The 12,388-nt window shown below is 44.1% G+C and overlaps 1 protein-coding gene across 1 annotated transcript in view; it reads left to right on the top strand.

Annotated features, from left to right (window-relative positions):
* The window catches only part of wnt9a (wingless-type MMTV integration site family, member 9A), a 36,181-nt gene that overhangs the window by 11,736 nt on the left and 12,057 nt on the right, over positions 1-12,388 (top strand). The gene's annotated exons all lie outside the window — the stretch shown is intronic.

Below are 12,388 nucleotides of genomic sequence, written 5' to 3'. Positions count from 1 at the left end.
GGCCTGAGGTGGGCACCGGGCACGGCCGTGGGCCTCAGGGAGTTGCCGAGACCGCAAAGAAAGGGCAAGGTGCCGGCAGCGGGCAGGAGACACCTGCAGCAGGGTGCTTTCAAGCCCGCGGGCCTGCGAGGGTTGAGCCACGCAAGCTCTAGCTGCAAAGCCAAGACCCCCTGTCTCCTCTTTCAGCTGTTTCATAACCCCTTCATACCTTTTAGCCACTTTATCATACACAAATGGACTGAGTCACTGTTAATTTTTATCATGATCATTTGATAATTACTCCAAGGTCTCAGGTTGACGTTTAAGACTGACTGCTGTAGACCGGGGTTGAAAAATAGTAGCAAAACAAAATCCTGCTTTGCGCAGACTATTCAAAAGTTACCGACTTCCAACAAATTTTAAGCAACAATTAGGTCAGTTCTTTTCCGGCACGGTCCAGACCGTAGTGAGGTTATGTTCCTGTGCCTTCATCCAAGGCCAAAGCAATTCTTTAATTTCCTCCAATGGCAAGCATTGGAGGTTAGTCACCCATGTAGGTGGAAGTCCAAAGGGAACGCCTGGCTGAGGTAGGAACCTTAAGTTTAGTGTCACTGTTGTCATCAGGGCCTCTAAATTTAGGGACGGGGCCTCAGGAATAGACCGGAGCCTGTTACTGGACCACAGATGGGAAGAGAAGTTGGTTTTTATGGTCATATATTAGTGTATACTGTTACCTTGCTGTTGCTTAAGCTAAAATGGCTGTTTATTAGCGGTTTTGCCAGGTCACTCCATTACATCTGCTCTTTATTTGCCCCCCCCCCCCCCCCCCATCTTTGTCACTCTGGGTCCTTCACACCCAAAGTCTTTTAGTCGGCACCATGTGGAAGGATGCGTGCAGAGCCCGTTCTCCTGTTTTCCCGCCTTGTTTTCCTATTTCATTATAATTCCTCAATAAAACTATGTCCTTGGCCGTGGGGCCGTGACTCACGCAGAAGCTGCCTCTGCTTCTAAGTTCTTTTTTCCTTGTCAGAAAATAATCGTTTTTCATTAATGAGAAGGGCCACTCCGATCTTGGCAAGGGCGGGATAGATGCATTTGCCAGTGTCCATGTTGCCACTGCCAGTTTGGGACAAGCAAACAAAATACAGTATTGTCAAATACGAGCAGGAGTTATAGAGACTGGTTCAGGATCCTTCATTTGTTGAAGGCCTAGAGGACACGAACATTGACTAAGTACATTATTTTTCTACGGTTCTTTTACCGGCTGCCGAGTTGTGCCTACTGTGCTCTTCCTGAGTTCACTTTTACTTTTAAGGGTTCCCTGAATTTCGGTTGCATGTTTTCACTGTTAACGTTTTTGATTCAGCGCCTGACTTGTGTCCTTTTTTGAGAAATAGGCAGTCAGAGAACAACGAGGTTCTGGATTGACATAGACAGAGAACTTCAGGAACCACATAATGAGTTTTCATCCGCATAGACGAGCCATTTTTATTTTTTCGTTTTCTGGACAATGGTGATTTTATTGGACAAGATTCTCGGACACGGATGGCACACAAGTTCCTCCTGGTTCTTGAATTAGTGTATTTCCCCAACAGTGTTAGCTTGTGTTGATATTGGTGTTGCATGTGAGTCTACATCTGTTATGATTTGATTTATGTCTGATTTTCAAGTTCAAGTAATATCACAGCATACCTTAAGGTTCTGGGGTCAAATTTGAGGGTGGAAGCCCACCTACCCACACAGGAAGTGGTAAGTGGGTCAAGACATTCCAGACAGCACACTGCTCCAAGGCTAGCAGTTCGGCTTGCCCATTCTCTCATAGGTAGTACAGCTGCAGTCCCATGAGTACTAGCAGGCTTGCAGTGATCTGTGAGGTGGGGGCAGGGTGGGGTTCTGCGGTTTAGAATCACTGTTATTCTTTCTCAGCTCATGCTATGGAAGGGTGGGGGGAGTCTAGCCACATTTGTGGAGCTGCTGCAGTGAGAAAGGGGAGTATTGGGTACCTCAAGCACAGCTCTGGACGAGTCTAATAGTAGCCATGGATGGCGGCTGCAGGGATAGACGTTTGCCGGCCTGGTCTGTTCAATCGCCGTCCTGCGTGAGACCAAAGCATGCTGCTCCTCCCACTTCTGAGCCTAATTCTGAGCCGAAGCTTCTTCACGGACTTTCAAAGTACCCCATAAGTTCGCGGTTAAGGAACTTCATAATAATGTCAGCATATAGCACGGCCTATTTGCATGGTTGGTAAGAACAATGTCTATGTTTGTTCTTGCTGGTCTTTGGGTGGTAGCTAGTCCAGGATAGGGAACTCAATTGTGCCTCTGTTCCCCCCCCCTCCTTTACCCCCTCCATCCCCTTTAACAGTAGAGCACAAGAGTATTTGGCTCACCTCATAATATCACTGTCAATCACGGCTAATCCTGCTCCATGCAGCTGCTGAGAGGACCGAGCAGGTCAAGGCGTACGTGGCGGCACCCTGCTGCTGTTGGACGCATAGACTTCAGGCGCCGCTCTTGAGTGACACAAGGAATCAGGGCTCACGGGCTAAATGTAGACTTTCCCTTTAGTTCATGTATGTGACGTTTCATTTGTGTCCAGTCCCTGGACTTGTCACCTGAGCATTAGTAGCCGTAATCGACTCTTGGGGCATGGTGTCACCAGGCCCGGCACCTCAGGGGGAGTAACTAGGGAAGTTGTCATGGGTTTAGGCCCAGGCGGGGGGGTGGTGGAGGGGACAAGGAGAAGAGGGTTCAAGTGGGATTGGTTGCACATCATGGGGGCCTGCTTGAAGTTTGAGGCCCCAGAATTTGGCGTAGCGGGACTGTGCGTCGCGACTGTCATTTTGTGGCATAACAATCTTACTGCTTGTCCTCACCTTCCAGCTGATCACTTAGCATTTCTTATAGGTACAGGGTGAATCGATACTGAAAACAGATACTTTGCAACAGTACTTTTACAATGTCGCGAATATAAACTGAAATACTATTTTGTCTCCTGGGGAGTCTGACCGGGCAGTCCTGCACAATGTTGGTCAGGGCTCAGTTGGGGCATTAGATGAGAGGAACTGAATTTTGGTTTAGATGAGCAGCTGAATCGGCAATGGTCGCCGAATCTCAGACTTACACTGCAGGCCTGGCTTGCGAACGCCTAGGCAACAGGGATCGTACATATAAATAAACGATTGCGTCTCACCGAACATTAATTTTGAGGCCGCTCAAGACATGATGAATTGGTTTTCCTCGGCACCTGCTATGGAAAAAAAACAGTGATAGCAAATTCACGCATGAGAGCGCGTGCATGTATACATAAAATACAAAAGAAAGCTTCGGGACCGGCATTACGTGTTGACATTCTTCTTAAGCTACATAACAAGTTAAACTCTCTTGCGCATTACGCAGCAGATGAAAGACAGGTAGGACACAAGATCGGTCATTTGCCGCAGCGTTAAATCGCACTACTAGCTGAGGGCTTTAAAAATGCACCTGGTGAGAGCAAAGCTATACAAACAGCTGTAAGAATATCACCTCGCTTAAAGACATTATGGGGACTTAATAATATCTCGCACCTGTTTACATCATGTTCCACGCATGTCACTGTATCAGCTAAACAAAACGGAAAAAAAAACTGGAAAAAAGAGATCAGGAAAAATAATAACAGGCATGCAGAATGAAAGGTTTCCTCTCAACGATCATGTCAGAGGTGTTGGCATTGAAGGGTTTTCTTGCTGTGGCCCGCGTGCGCTTGAGTATGTGCACATTAGCTAAAAAAAAAAAAAAAAAAAAAAAAAAACGCAAGTCGTAATGAATCTTGGAAACACGTACTCTACGGGACGTGGAAGATTGTGTCTTGAAGCACTGTATCGAAATCAGGGTGTTACTGTAACTAGTAAATGCTCTATGGCTGACAGGTAGGAGCTAATAATATCGATTTATTAGTGTGCTAGACAGTCGTCAATCGTTGTGGTGAGGCCGGTGCACTAGCCAGGCTCCTGCGGTTGATGAGATATTGGAGGAGGCCAGTTCAAGGTCTCCCTCCAGCCTCTTCCCCAGTAAGAGTTCAGTTGCTCCTGACATGTGGTTTTGTGCGCTGAGCTGTTGTACTGAGCCCGTCAGCTGTTAGACTATATTTGCCTTGGCATTTCAGATGCTGGAGTATGACACCATTGTATGTAATGGCCATTCTTCTGTTGGAGATAATCCCACATTTTGATTGACTCAAGGGCAGCTATGCCGTAGTGTATTCTACCCCACGCTGTCGGGCTGTGGTGCAATCGTCGCCTTCCTAGACTTGCTGACTGTCCATTATCTCATCTTCTCCAGCTCCATTTCGTTTCAGTTTTCTCCTCTAAAAATATCCGCCTACACCATCGACCATCCACTTCACCTTCTATGATGACACCAGGGGTCTTAATGCGAGCTATGCTGTCATTGTTACTTACATGCATAAATGTATCACTAACCCACACGTGCTGCCGTATTTCCAGACGCGTTGGATATATTTAATGGTTTGCTGAAGTTAATCACTTGTTCCTCTCAACATACTGTCAAAATTATTACCCCCGTTAAAGACAGAAAAGCAGCTGGGAGGACGATACACAGCCCTCTCCTAGATTCCCACGTCGATGAGCTCGTTTCAAGGATCAAGGATTTTATTTGTCATTGTGCAAGTGGATTAGGCGAGTACAATGAAGTTTTGTAGCTGGATCTGTAATGACATAACATACATACACATATAGGTAATACTTAAAGTACATATATAACAACCCAGGAGGAGAGAGAGGTAAGGAGCTCCCTGATTACAGTGCGTCGCCAACCCACCACATGACGTACCACCTCAGGGTTTTTGCGGTGACTGGAGTGTCAGTCCTGCCATCAACCCCCAAATTTTCCCCGTAAGTTGCAGAACCTTCTCAACCTACAAAACCTAGTATAAATAAATTCATATCCGTGGGAATTCAGTACTATTAAACTTAACGTATTTAGCAGACATTTTTGTCCAAAGCAACATACAAGTCAGGCATAAAGTCTGCTGCAAGCGTACGTGCTGTTGAGGACCAGTGAAGGCCCAGGTACACGTGTGAGCAGCATTGGAGAAGGAGCTAGACAAGACAGTAACCTCTAAAGAAGTCAAGAACCCAATAATGACCAGAAGTGCAACATAAGAACGTTCAGGGAACGTAAAGAGGCATGAGGCTATTAGAGGAATTTATTAACAAGTTTTCATTAAGAAAATTGCACATCCCTTAGTAAAATTAACATTGTTGTAATGAGCCGTTTCGAAAAATCATCAGTCAACATAGATGTGAGTGGGGTGGACGTGAGCAAAAGGTTCCCATAGATTCTTTGATACAGCTCATAGATATCCATGAAAATACATTGGGGGAGGGCTTTTGGGTAGGAATGTATAATTAAATAAAACTTTCAACTGTAAAAACACAGAACACAAATCATTGGCTAAGCACACAAGGAGAGTTGCGCATGACGAGTGACGACAAGCACTGGCATTAACGTGTAAAACAGCATGACGGCAAACACGATGTCGAGCTCCCCTGCTCTCTTTCTTCATCTCTTTCGCCGCATATTTTTACACACGGCTGGAGGTTTCACTGGATTTTTTTTCCCTGCTTAATAATCACCAAACAATCGCCCACCCATCCTGTTCCCGAGGTCTCACTTGTGACATTAGCTTTGCGCTAATTTTAAATGCTAGCGACCAGCCTGGTTTATTCAAATCGTTTGTGTTTCTCATCCCTACACCCACTCATTTGACCTCTCGCCATGGTTGCTTTCAACATTCGCGTTGTAAACACAGTGACTCAGCACACCTACTTTTAAAAAATATGCTTTATAGCTAAGCATGTGACCCCTGCCGTCCTCTCGAACAGCCACGCACACACACGCGCTGACTCTCAACAGAGTCTGAGGGCTGTCACTCCAACTGGGCGGGCGGGCGGACTTGTGTGGCCAACGGAGGGAAGTGTAATTGCTTAATGAACGTGGCATAATCGCTGCCACATGCTTTCCGGGCCGAACCGCTCCGTCAATTAAAAGGCTACTTCACTTGTGGCAGGTAAATATGACCCGCGGGCACAGATCCAGGATTCATTAAAAAGTCGGCAAACTCCTGGCCTTAGCTATTTGGCGCAGCATGTCGAAACAGCGAGAGGAAGTGCTTGGTTGGACCTCAAAGACAAGAGGAGAATATTATAAGGACAGATTAAGTGAGTGGTGGTGGAAGTCATAGCATGGATGGCTGTCATTTAGGGTAAAAAATGTTGTGCAAATAAGTGGTCTCAGGCATAAGAAAGCCTATACACAAGCCTGGCTATTTTTAGGATTGTATGTTTGCCGCATTTTTGTAAGACTTCCAACTAGGGTTCCCACCCGTTGTTATAATATATAAGCTGCTGAGTCCTTATTTCAGACCCAGTACTTTCAAATTAAGAAACCTGGAATGATAAGACGATATTTACTGATATTCACAGGATGTACTACTAATGGATTGGACACAAAGATGCTGAAATATATAGTCAGCCTGTTCAGTCCCGTGAAGCTTTCCCATTGGCTGTGACACTTCGATTGCCTTCCGTGTTCCGAGGAGGAGAAAGCTTGGATGAATTAAAAAACGATACCCTAAACTTTTGGTTTATATTAGACTTCCCGATCCCAAATGCCATTTCTGACGAGTCTCGCATAAACGCACAATAAAGTCCAGACTTTCCTCACCGTGGTCCAGGAATTCTGGTCAAATAACATGTCTAAGAACGGCAGATGTCTGCAGTTGCTGCAGTAGCCCTGTGATTACTTGGCCAGGCCAGCTGCAAACTGGCATGTGTGTTGGGAAGCCTTGTCCTGCTTTTCTAGAGTAACAATTAAGAGTCCCTCCGTCCTCAAGGCTCTCCCTGTATTTTAAGTGACAGAAATACTGGAATCCCCCCCCCCCCCCCCCCCGCCGGACAATAAATACAGTCGCTACAAACTAACATCTTAAAAGTCACTGTGATCTAGGATTGTTTCATTTAGATTTGGATCTGGTACAGAAATATTAAGAAACTTGTCTGACAGTGATTTTAGGTCTCATCCTTTGGCAAAGGTTGGATGCTAAGATCCTGGATGCTAAGGCTAAAAACATTTTATTCACTTCCTTTCCGAGGACCTGAAGACGGGCATTAATCAAAGTTCTTTGGTACCTTCTTCCAACAGGCGAGTCTCTGCATGTGGTGGCCCCTTCAGTAATTCAGTTTGAGTTATTTGACCTGCCCAAGTACTTAAACAAGTACTTGTTGCTGTATTAAATTTTTGGCATAGGGAACCAAACACACACACACACACAGAGAAAGAGAGAGAGATTAGGTATCTATATGTCTTTGAGGAGACTCTACATTCATTTCTATGGGCATAACCCTAATCCAACAATGGCAACACTAACCCTAACCTTAACCATAAGTAATCATACAAATACAAGACTTTTAGCGTTTTCAGTTTTTTGATTGCATTCACTGATTTTTACAAAATTGAGTTTCCCCTTGTGGGGACTGAGAATATGGACTCCACAAGGTCAAAATAAATGTGGGGAGATTGTGGGGACATTTGGTCCCCACAGTGTGATATATACTTAACCCACCGACCCAGCCACCCACACACAGACACACGCACAATGCCGATGACTCAACATGAAAAAGTGGCCCAAGAAATATTTTTCCTATGTTTGATGTTGCAATAAAACAAAATAACAGTGAAGAGACGGAACATTCTATAGAAGCTTTAAGGCCCGTGTGCCGCACATAGGAATTGATTCAGAGCAATGCAGATGAGAAGCGGTTGGTGTGCTGGTCCATTGAAATAATCAAGCAATGCCTGTGGAAACAATGTGTGGTATGAAGTAGGCTGGGTGGACAGGGGCCTGCGTGTACCTGCATGAGAGGCAGTGCAGAGGTTGTGTTTCAGTCAGCTAGAAGCAAACCGTTCGAATGATCACATGACCCTTCAAGGTCATCCTAGATATTTAAAGGGATAAAGTAGTTGAGGAGAATGTTAAGAAATCAGTGGCGTGGGAGTTTCTGATGAGGGATTCCAATAAAATACTTCTATGAACCGTTCCTTTCAGAAAAAAAAGTGTTAGAGTCATTTTTTGTGTTGCTAATTTTAATTATCCAGATTAAAAAAAAATCCAATATATGTAGAGAACAATATTTGTACTCAAACTGTGGAAGCTGAAAGTGTGACAAAGGCTTAGCAGTGAGGCACCGGAGAATACATTGCATGAGTCTTACGTTGGTTTCCCACAAATAGCCCCCCCCCACCACCCCCCCGGAAGGCCACCGCTGGTCATGTGTTACTTCATCCTGGAAAGGTTTTATTCATTGGCTAAAATCTGTGAGAAACTATACGTAGTAACCTAAGTCTAAAGAATTTGGAAAGTCCTTAAAGTCATTTGCAGGATGCCTGTTGGCTAGATGTTTAATTGTAATGACTAAAAGTGAGCTCATAAATTTTAAATTTAATAAATAATGTGTTATAAATATAAATCACACATCACACTGTAGACAGGGTAACCTTATAAGGTCTGAAGAAAGCTAAGGATACACAACGCGCATTTTCATTATTCGGCATTGCCAAGAAAACGGTTGTGTTGTCAGTGAGTTCAACCTCATCATGTTAAACATTAATATCAGGAGCGTTGTATGACTGGTGAAACATGTCAAATGTCTGGTTATTGAAGAAAGGTAATCAGACATGCCTGAATGTGTCGCGTTTCAGTTTAAAGAGTTCGTTGTTTGAAGTAGTATCTTTAACTTTCAATTGCAAGGGTACTAATGATTAATATTTGCATCCAAATGGTGGGAGATTTGCATAAAGAAATAGCTGTTGCTTCAGCCCCCAGGCTTGAGGTTTGCTGCATCCAGGTCTGATTCTTTCAGCCCCATTAAAGACGTTAAAGGCCCTCAGATCCAAACCGTTCTTAGTTGCAGGCTAAAAATATTCGGTTGTGTATAGGTCAGTCCGAGCTGGCCAGGGATTAGTGTGGTGACTCTTCTGTGGTTTGGCTCAATGTCCTTTTTTTTCCAGGGAGACGGAAGTCATGCATACTCTCGTTAGGGGTGACATTTTCTGCTGGGTTAGTTTCGGACAACCGGGGGGGGGTTTAGTACTGTGCGAAGCAGCCATTGATTCAGTGATGCTTCTGAGAAGGTGGTTCGTCGTTAATGAGGAGTCACATGTAAGCCAGGAACCTAATGACTCACCGTTGGAGGACTGGACAATAGTATGTAGAAATCTATTTTCAACACACACGGCAGATTACCTGCCACGCTGATGGGAAGTCTTGGAATAGCATGTGAAAGCAGAGCAATTCTTCGGCAATCCAATTCCCGGATACCTCAGCGGATTAAATGGCACCATTTGGTTTAGTGCTGTTATTTTGGCTTGGGTTTTCCATTGTTATCTGAATTAAGGGCCTGTATTCACATGCAGGAACATGGATGGATTCCCGTGTGTGTTTGCATATGAGGGCACTTGACCTGAAACCGACATAATCCCTCAAGCAATGGACTGGAGGCTGGCTGATCCGCCATTGAGCTAGGCGCTTTACTTCAGGCTGTTTTGGTACGGCAACAGCTGTGAGCCTGACTGATGGATCGATATTAAGCAGCATGTGCTTAGCTGCCCTCGATTAGGCCGGGCAAACGGGTAATCCGGAGGCATGTGATAATGCATTGACACCATCGCATTCCAGGTCATCACTGTAGTGACTGACACCAAATAAACACAGGCGGGCCCAGTATTAAACTATCTCAGCTACTCATTGTCCTGCACAGCAGAGACCTTAGCCTAGACTGATGGTGCGTAATAGTAACGCTAAGATGAGTCTGGCAATTCGCGTCACAGCTACTATTAGCATATACCTACTATTTAGTTTGTAGCTTCTGTCAGGTGGTTGGTTCAAGATTACTTCCCAGCCTCGGAGAGCATTTAAAAGCCTTTTTTGCAGCTGGCTCTAATTTAGGTGCCAGATGTGTGACTGAGCTTAATCAATCACACTCAATACTTATTGTCTTAAGGGCTTTAAAAGAACAAAAGATTAAATAAACCTATTTAACTCCGTACCAGCCCAGAAACATGTAGGGTAAATCTTTCTAATGAGAAATAATTTTCTTGTTGTAATTTTTGAATTGACGCGGCATTAGGTTAGATCACCGATGAAAATACCGTCAAAACAATGTAAGGAAAGCGCTGAGCAACGGAGCAGGAGAGACAGTCATCACTGTTTAGTGGTTTAGTGACAGATCGGAGAGATGCATAGGTAGGTAAATAGGTAGGTAGGTAGGTAGATATATCTACCTTCTCAAGCACGGGGGCCAGTTCCTTCACCTGATAGAGCCCGTTTGGCAAGCAGTATGGTCGTCAAGACGCAGCTTGCTGGCTTTTCGCTGAGAGAATCAGCGGCGAGTTTTCAAACGATCACGGAAAGGCAAACAAAAACTTAAGAGCGCAGGGTTTCTGAATCACTATCCTGAAGGCAAAATTCCTAAGAAAGGCAGGTCACATCTGTTATTTTACACCTCTTTAGATTCCCTCTGCCCTACATGACGGTACAAACAGATGACATAGTAAATAACAGGATCTCAGCATCTCGCGGATGCAAACACCTGATACATGGAACAAGCATAATATCACGATATGACGTTATATGTGACGTGCTTTGTTACTTGTGCCTTTTACAGTATGCACTTTACTTTCAATTCAGTGTTTCTCCAGTTGAATAATAATTCATATTATTCACCGTGAAATCAAGTTTCAGTTGAAAAGCAAATGTACAAAACTCACTCCATTTCTTGTTGGTCTTGAGATGAGACTGTCTGTTACCTAAAGTCAGGCTCCCCTTGCATGTGTCATATATGGAAACCAAATGTCTCTCAGTCCTCATGTAATGCAACATAGACCTTTCATTAAATTTCCTAAACCCACTACATCCACGGATGTCTGCCCGAAAACAGGACTGGAAGTGCGTTTTGGAAATTTGTTCTTCAATGAAAACTTGGGTACTGTGAAATAAATACATATTAAAGGCTTATTTATGCATTTATTTATGTATTTTTATTTTGCCTTTTATTGAGCCAGTTGAGTTCATTCTCATTTAAGATGAAACAAACGCTCTGCGACCCTTACAGCACTGAAGCGTCTAACCATAGCAGCTGGCAGTGAGCATACCTTCATAAAAAGATCCTGGTTAGTGATTATGTGTGGATACATTGTTTGCTATGTTTAGTTGTCAAACTTGTCATTCTCCTGTAGTCTGTGAGCTTTGAAAATGGTTTGTTGGATCTATCTGAATGCAGTAATCGTGCTTTTGTTCTGAGACTGAATGTACAACTGTCAGTTATTTTGAAAGCTTCTGTCAGGCCTTTGATGTAATACAAGTAGTCACACACCCCACTGTCTGATAATTTAGGCACAACTATTAAACAGAAATATGCAAAATCCTTCCTTGTCTTGCGTGCTAAAATGCTCTTATTAAAAGTAGGCAAATTGCTTATCTGTTGAAAACACATTATGTTTTATTTATAAGTCTGGGTTAATTAGGGGGATCCAAATGTTTTCTGTTACCTTCATTTACTTTTGATTAGGTTTGTGGTAACTTGCATTAATGCTTATGGGATGTGTGCTATTGTGAATTCGGGTGCATAGCTACAGACTCATCTAGACCTACTCATTTATGAAGGAATACCATATCTAGTAACATTAAACGTAACTAACTTTGAAACTCCATCCATCCATCCATCCATCCATCCATCCATCCATCCAGGGTCATGGTATATTTAGTATATGGCTCAGCCAGGGTATGGAGAATTCCAGTAACAGTAATGTTCTCAGAAGGGATCCATACGGACCATAACTTAACAGCCTTCCCTTCCAGATGCCAGTGAAAGTTGCTGAAACAATGCAGAACAAGCTGAGACTGTTGTGTGCATAGTTACTACATCGTAAGGCTCCACATCGCTGAACCTGGAAAGATCCTCTCTGGCACTCTGTCTTTACCCAGCCCCGGAGAAATAAAAGGTTTTGACACGTACATGTGAAGCTGAGTGAGCGATTAGGCCTCTAACCAACACAGGGCTCCTGCATGTCTTTGGTGCCCCCACTTCAGGGCTCCTCCCAGGCAGACTGCTGCGATTCTGACAAAACAGTGGACAAGCTGCCTTTAAATAAAACTGCAATTCGTGTATCAAAAAGCCCACTTGCTCAGGCCATAAAGTAGACATCAGCTTTTGCGATTAGAAGAAGCAGGACCCACAGCAGTCCACACGCTTTTACCCGGGGTACAGAGTTTTCCAGCACTGCACACATTGCATTTGCTGACTTTGCCATTTACTGGTAACCAAATCTGGCCCCTTCAAGCAGTGAGTTTT

Source organism: Brienomyrus brachyistius, chromosome 4 (genome assembly GCF_023856365.1).
Source record: "Brienomyrus brachyistius isolate T26 chromosome 4, BBRACH_0.4, whole genome shotgun sequence".
NCBI lineage: Eukaryota > Metazoa > Chordata > Actinopteri > Osteoglossiformes > Mormyridae > Brienomyrus > Brienomyrus brachyistius.
This window is presented reverse-complemented; position numbering and strand designations above follow the sequence as displayed.